The 8,099-nt window shown below is 40.9% G+C and overlaps 1 pseudogene; it reads left to right on the forward strand.

Annotated features, from left to right (window-relative positions):
* The first annotated feature begins 309 nt into the window (after positions 1–309).
* LOC102797027 (G protein-coupled receptor 84-like) lies at positions 310–1,505 on the forward strand (annotated as a pseudogene).
* Positions 1,506–8,099: the final 6,594 nt, after the last annotated feature.

The following is an 8,099-nucleotide window of genomic DNA, read 5'->3' on the forward strand; positions in this document are numbered from 1 at the left end:
CCAATCACCATATGAAAAGAAAGGTGGAAGTCATCAACTTTACGGTGAGAAAATTTAACTGCTTTTCATTAGAAATGTTTAATTGTTTATTGTTGGTTTTGTCTATTTTGTTACTGCATTTTGTTGAGGGAGATATTTTATTTTTCTTTCTAACCATCAAAAACCAAATGATTACATTTGTTCACTTCACTGCACTGCCTGAAACCTCGAGGATTAGCTGACATTGAAAATTTTTGAGGTGAGGGCAGGCAACAGGATTTTGTTTACTTATATTCTGATTCCTATCCTCTGTTTATATTAGTTGACAGAATGCTGATGAATCAAACAAACCACACCAAGGACGTTCTCTCCTGCTACAGTCCTTCTGTTGAAATCTACCGGTACTTTGCTGTGCTGTGGGGATGTGCTGTAACCATCACAGGTACGGTGGGGAACCTGATGACTATTCTGGCTTTTGCCTTTGTCTCACGTCTGAGGACTCGCTTCAACGTGCTCATTGTCAACTTGGCTGCATCTGATCTCTTGTACTGCACCATCCTGCAGCCCTTCTCCATCGACTCCTATCTACACCTCAGGTGGCGCAGCAGTGAGCTGTGGTGCAGAGTCTTCGGCCTGCTCCTCTGCCTCTCCAACTCTGTTTCCATTTTCACTCTCTGCCTGATTGCGTTGAGCAGATATCTCCTAGTTGCAAAGAGAGTTCTGTTTGACCGTGTTTTTTCTAAACGTGGTCTTGTTTTACTCCTCGTCTCTGCGTGGACATTCAGCCTGGTCAGCTTTGGTCCACTCTGGTCTGCCTATGTGTTTGTGCCACAGGTGTGCACATGCAGCTTCCATCGTACCCGGGTCGTCCTTACACCACCGTCCTGCTAGTTTTCAGCTTTCTTGTTGGCTTGAGCTGTGTTGGTGCATTCTACCTGCTCATTTACAAACATGTCCTGGTTGCATCACAAGCTCTGCTCCGTTACAGGTTCAGCCAACAATCATCCAGGAGGAAACCAACACCAGCTCAAGAGACTGACGATAGTAGTGTAAATTCTGTCATAACAAACACGTGCGGCCAGGCAAAACTTGTTCAGGGTATAAAGGCAGCTGGCGAAAAGTCCTGCCAGTCTGCTCAAAGTTCACTTAAGACCTTAAAAGCTGAGCCCCCATCTGAAGCTGACCTTGCACCACCTACTCCCAGAAATGCAATGCTGGCATCACACTCGACAGTTGCAGTGGATGAAAAGGAAATGAAGCACATAACACGGATGTGCTTAACTGTTTTTCTGTGCTTTGTGTTCTGCTATGTCCCCTTTGTGCTGCTGAACACAGCCGACAAACCGAACCACGCCCCTCAGGTACTATACATGTTCTTCACCAACCTCACCTGGCTAAACAGCTGCATCAACCCCGTGCTCTATGCTGTCATGAATCGCAGGTTTCGACAGGCCTATCACATGCTGCTCACCAAGGCTGCTGAACCTTTCACCCACCTGTGTATCCGTCACACAGATCAGCATTGATAAAACTTAAAGCAGACATTATAAGATGGGACACGTGCTAATAATGTTGAGCTGAAATAAATGGAAGAATTTCAAAACAGCAAAAATATCAACATTAATTTCTCTTCAGGGTGGGAAAAAACTTTTTAAAACTTTATTTTGGGGAGGTGACAGCATTTTTTTTTTTTGAAATCTTGTTTCTATTCTGGACATAAGGTTTTTGACAGGGCATTTTCACTGTCTTGCAGGACAAAAATATGTGTAGTTCAAATTTTCCTCATTTTAAATGCCACAAAATGTTGAAAATTTAAATAAACAATTTGCTCTAAATGGACTTGACTTCATTTTGAAATGTTAAAAACTTTGTACCAAATCTCACAATCGCCCCGTTGTGTGATTGTCTCAGCCATAGTTTAATAGCTATGTCTGTTATAATAACAGGCAGAGAATTATTCCAGTAAAAGATAATAATTTCCTTCTATACATATAATTCTAAAAATTTGGAAATGAAATATTATTTGTAAAAATAAAAGTCTGTCAATGGTGTGACAATTTTAAATTGGGTAATTCCAATTGGACAGCTATATTTAGCTAAAGGGCCCCATTCAAGGTCATGTAGCTGAGGGGCCACGTGAATCCCATGACACTCATACAGATGAAGTTTTGTTGACCTTATGTTTAAAATGTATATTTCTCAACATAATTACAAAGCGTTGTGTAAATGACATTTAAGTTATTAGTGCCATGGTTATAAACAGTGCACAAGTGTGATGAGTGCGTAACTTATTTGGAGAAGAAAGAACTTAAGGAGAAATGAGTAGAAGAGACTATAAAGAAGTGATAGAGAGCAAATTAGGATCCAAGCAGAATATAAGAGAAGGTAAATCAACTGAAAATGCTGTGTTAAAATAGAAATTAAAAATATCACTCAGGTATCTTGATGACTTTAGTTTGAGTACCAGCTCTACTGAATGTCTACCCACTACTAAGTATTAGAATAGGCTGATGCTGGGCTTACCTATTAAAACTATTATTATTATTACTTGTTTAAAAGAATAATAACTCAGTAATTAAAAAAAACCAATAATAATCCTTAATCATCTTTACTTTGGTAATTTATTACATTGACATTAACCTATTGTCTACCCTCCAAAGAAGTATCATGAAAAGAAGGCTGAAGGAAACTGGAAAGTGTGTTAACTGTTTAATTAATAACAGCTCTAAAAGTGCATTTTTAACTAAAATTATATTCATTAATGTTTTGCATATTTCTTAAAGTAAAATTAAAATGCATTTTTCAAAGACGTGAATGTAATCAAGAGACTGAGTGCATGAGCTACGAAGAATCAAAGTTCTTTCCGAAAATTAGGCATCCTTTAATAAGTAAAAGTTTATTTGTTGCGATCAGTACATTTGATTGATGTATTGTTGATGCAAAGAATGACTTTCTCTATCAACGTTTAATAAATACTTCACATATTTGGGCCATCAGCACCATTTCTGTCCCTTAATATGACATAATGTCCTCTGGTGTGACTTTCATAAAATTACCAAAAAAAAAAAAAAAAATGCTTGTATTTTTACTTCTTTTTTTTTTCTATCATTATCTCATCTGTTAAGGAGAAGGTACATACAGACTTATACATTATAGATGTACATACATACGCTCCAGTCATTATAGTAAGATGCTTGAACTGCTCAAATAACGCCTGGAGTTAAATCTGAAATATTGGTTTTTAGCTGTAAAGTTTCCTCACTTTGATGGCAAGCTTTATAAAGCCCATATATCAATATTTTTTAATGTTTTTTATGTGTTTTATTGGCACAAAAGGAGGGCATATGTGAAATGGAAACTAGTATTAGATTTTCAGTGCTACAGGCCAAATCTGCTCTTCGGCATCGTGACGTGGTGGGTCACGTCCAACAGGGCAGAGGAGGATTCAGTCTTGGAGCAGTAACACCTCGGTGGCAACAGGCATCTGTAACCGAACGTCAAAAAGTGGTAGTGGAGGAGGTGTGACGACAGGAGGAAACAGCCAGACATGCTAGAGCCCCTCAATCCCAGACCTGGGCACGCTGAAGGCCGCCAAGGTTTGGCAGATGCAAGTGGACTTGGATCAGAGGCTAATTTTCCCACAGAGATCATAACAACTACTGTGCGACCAGACCTCGTCCTCTGGTCTAACTCGCCAAAACTTGCGTACGCCATTGAGCTGATGGTACCATGGGAGGGAAACAATTGAGGAAGCATTTGAGCGTAAGAAGCTGCGGTATGCCAGAGGCTGGAAGATCAAGGTGTGGAAAGTGGGGTCCAGGGGCATTGTTGCCAGTACAACAACAAAACTGCTTAAAGAGATTGGGATCAGAGAACAGGCACAATGGCAGGCTATAAGAGAATTAGCTAACACTGCTGAGAGGACCAGTCACTGGCTATGGCGAGTGGAGGTAAAGTGTACAGCCCGATCCGGCGAGGAGGTGTGGGAAGCCAGATCAGGCGACCCCTTCCAGCTCTCCTCTCTGCTTTCTCCTATCTTATCTTACTTACTTCTCTCTATCACCTTTTTGGTCCCTTTGAAGAAATGAGGCTCCATAAATGTTAAAGAGGTAAGTATTTCTCAGTTGCAGTGAATAGATAGAATAAACTGTAGAAAACTAAACAGCAGAAAGAAGAAGAAAAATAACAATTTTAACATAAACTATTGACACACTCTGGGGCCTGATCAACCCTGGCAGGGCCTCCTTGGATGAGGGTGTCTAGTGATAATGGCCAAAATACCCTATGAATCCAAGGTCCACTACTGACGATGTCTCCCAAATTTTAATATAATCATTTAGATCAGATCTCTAATCCCTAAACCTAACCAAGGAAAAAGGGCAGATTAGCCTGGGTAAAAGAACAAAAGTTGAGGCACACAACGATGTGTGCCGCTGGTAATGTTTCTGGGCTGCTTTTCCTCATAACAGCCATCCCCCAAGATTTTCTCCATTTAAAGCTATGCATTGTCAGGGAATGTAACATCTAGTCCTTTTACTGAATTCTAACTTTCGTTTTAATGATTTGGGACAGAATTTCAAAATCATCTTGTAGGTTACAAAACTAGATAAATGTTATTAAACGTTCATCAATCAGAATATCATCTCTGTCTCATCCTTTATTTCATTTCACTAGCTGGGCCCAGGTCGTCATTTATGTTTGACAGCGTTTTAGTAGGAAGACGTGAATGCTCTGACATGAATTGAGCTGCGGTTTGGGGAAGGCCTCGAAGGGGACTGGTGATGGCTCCCGGGCCAGGCAGATCCCCATGTACTAAATAGAAGTGAAGAAGCTGAAGAATGGAGAAGAAGGAGGGAGGGAGGGAGGGAGGGGCATGTAAACGAGAATGATCAGCTTGCAGAACTAGGGGAACCTATATAGATGGCAACCAGAAGGAGTGTGTTTGGAGGCGTGGTCCTGCTCCTGAAATTCTGATACATAATCTCCAATAAATAAAAGATGGCAATATTTCCAAGGTGGAAAAAAAGTTATATTTCGTTTTAGTGTCCCCTAATTCATTTTAACAACTTTGGTATTAGCTTACTTTTATTCACACTGAAGTAATGAGAGACCTAACAATTCTTGCCCTTGTTAAATTTGAACATTCAAAGCCAGTAAACAATGTCTCCCATTTCATGGGTTGGCATTTGGATTTGCTTGTCTTCTTGTCACAGGTTTAGGACATGCTCAGAGAGCAGTTCTGCTGTTCCCACCTGTTAGTGAAGCCTCCACCTCCCCCTGGTGGTCATCTTCAAGAAGAGTTAACCTGTCAACTGTGCTGATGAGCTTTGCGACAAGTCATGTTACTTAGCAGACTGTTTGTAAAAGCTTTTCACATCTACAGCAGAAAATGCAGAGTAGTGGACTTTTGTGACACCGAAAAAAATCATAAAGTCTTTATACAACTTAGTTTTACTTCATATATTTTCCTTTGTAGTCCACACCCCACATGTAGTACTTTCCTACCCACCAGTGGGGCCTGCCCTAAGTCTGAGAACGACCGTTGTAGTGGTTTCTGCTCCTAATTTTACCCACTTTCACCTTGCTTAGTCTTCTGGGAGAGGTGGTGGGCACACTGGGTTTCATTTGATTCTGGTTTTTAACTTAGGGAGGTTTTTTTCTACACTTCTCCAAAAACTGAAATGAACAACATTCGGTTGCTTCCGTCTCTTCCATCTTGTTTAAATGTATGACTCAAAGTAGGTTTAGGTCAACAGAACCTGCAACCCTTAAAAATATTTTCACAGAGCAGAAAATGTCAGAAAACAGCAACAGAACCAAGTGCTCACTGTCAAAATGCACATCCGTGACTTTGATCAAATAATGAATAGAATTTTATTTGAAACTAAAGGTTTTATTAATCAGTCATGTGTCTTTGGTCATGTTTCAAACAATCAATACAACAGACCAAACGTGATTTCACGTGTGCTTTACACATTGTTTTCACTCAAGAATTTTTTTTATTTATTTTTTGGGGGGATCCTGCTGCAGTAGCATGAGACAGACACAAGCTCAGATACAAACTCAAGTCAGTGAATCAGAGGCTTCTGGAGCATGCAGTGCTTCTAAAGTGTTAACTTCTACATGTGCTGCCACACTGAGCCAGAAATTCACACACTTTGCACACTCCATCACACGTCTATTTTCTCGTGTACGCTAAACTGTCGGACAAATTAACTAATAACAAAGTTACAGGAACATCAGGGGGGCAACAAGAAATGATCACAAATGTGTAAATCGTGCAGCTGCTCAGAGTGACATCAGGCTGCTTTTCTCCTGTGTGACAGTGAGTAACTATGGTTACAGGGGACGCTCTGAAACTCATGATCCCCAGTAAAAGATGTCAGGTTATTATATCCCTCTAAAATCAAGGCTGTGCTCAAATACTGAAACTTAGTTAAAAAAAATATATACTGCATGTGTATGTGTGTATTACTGCTGTAAACTCAGTGTTGGGAAGGTTACTTTTAAAATGTATTTCATTACAGAATACAGAATACATGCCCCAAAATGTATTCTGTAACGTATTCCGTTACGTTACTCAATGAGAGTAACGTATTCTGAATACTTTGGATTACTTAATATATTACCATGCTGTTTACAACTACATGAATGTACTATTGCTGTGATTTATTACTGTTACTGAAGGTTCGCGGCTCCGAACCGTAGTAAAGGGACCTCTGGCTAATACGGTGGGTTCTGTGTCGGGCTCGTAGCCGAAAACTAGCTTTACTTTGTTGTCTGGGTCAACTTTGCTTGCGAGAGACAGAGAGAGGCGTTGAAAGGCTGCTCCAATGGAACTTATTGTTTTTGGAGGAACACAGCGTACAGTCCAGTCTTAATAGCTTACTTACAACTGGGCTCGTCAGGCACTCTTCTTGGCTACAGTGGTTATTATTATATTTACATGCTTCCAGCTCCCGTTTTTTGCTCAATGACAGCTCATACTTTTCCTTTTTCTCCCTCCCTCGCTCACAGACACATAACGGGTACAGCAGTCCATTCTCCCTGCAGCACGGACTACACTGCCTATGATGCTACATTCTTTAGAGCTATGCCTGTAGCATTCTGCCTATTAGCTTAGCACAACAATAACAAAAAAGCGCTCTCTCACCCAGGAAACACGCAGAGAGAGAGAGAGAGAGCGTCACCCTGTAACCATGGCAACCGTAACGCTGCCACCTGGAACAACAGAACGTAGCTGTCAAACAAAACCCAAACAGGCCTGACCCGCCACAATATGAAACAGGGAAGTACCGCCGTGTAATCCATTTATTTCAACAAAGTAACTGTATTCTAAATACCACCTTTTTAAACGGTAACTGTAACGGAATACAGTTACTCATATTTTGTGTTTTAAATACGTAACGGTACATGCATTCCGTTACTCCCCAACACTGTGTAAATTTAAAAACACTGACATCATTCCATAGGAAATAATATGTGCACTGTGTCACTGATGTTGTTTCAGAAGTGAAAAATGAACCCTTCTCCTGACTGCATTTGGTGTAACTTCCCTGTTCATGTTTTGTTGTGCTTTTCAAAGATATGCATGTCTGGCATTCGGTGCATGCCATGAAGAAGACAATAGAAGTTAATGTATTCTGTTATGCTCCATTTGATACTACTATTCTAAAACCACTCTGTAAAGTGTAAAATAAATACAATGTAGATAAATACAATGCAATGACAAAAACACTGTAAAAGGAGAGTGATCATTAAAAAATAAAATACTGCGAGGAGAGGTGGAGAATGAACTTAATCTGGGTGTCTATTGTCTTGTGTAGTCTGGGAGATGATTGGATGATGGGATGGTTGCAGTTTTCTCTGCGGTGGGGTCGAGTGGGCCGCCCCGGGATCTGTGGGGCTGGGCGGTGCTGCTGCACCGATCCAGATGGGCCGATCCAGATCCAGATCCCTGCAGCAGCAGGGAGGCCCAGGGTGCGGTCTGCTTGTCTGCACCCCAGGGAAAAAGGTAACATCTCCTGGGTCTAGGTGCAGTTTTCCCCACTGGGGGCAAGGGTACCTGAACCAGGGTATAGAGCATGTTTGGGGAGTGTGATTGTGTGTACAGGGCATGA

Source organism: Neolamprologus brichardi, chromosome 5, assembly GCF_056152115.1.
Source record: "Neolamprologus brichardi isolate AB-2024 chromosome 5, ASM5615211v1, whole genome shotgun sequence".
Classification (NCBI taxonomy): Eukaryota; Metazoa; Chordata; class Actinopteri; order Cichliformes; family Cichlidae; genus Neolamprologus; species Neolamprologus brichardi.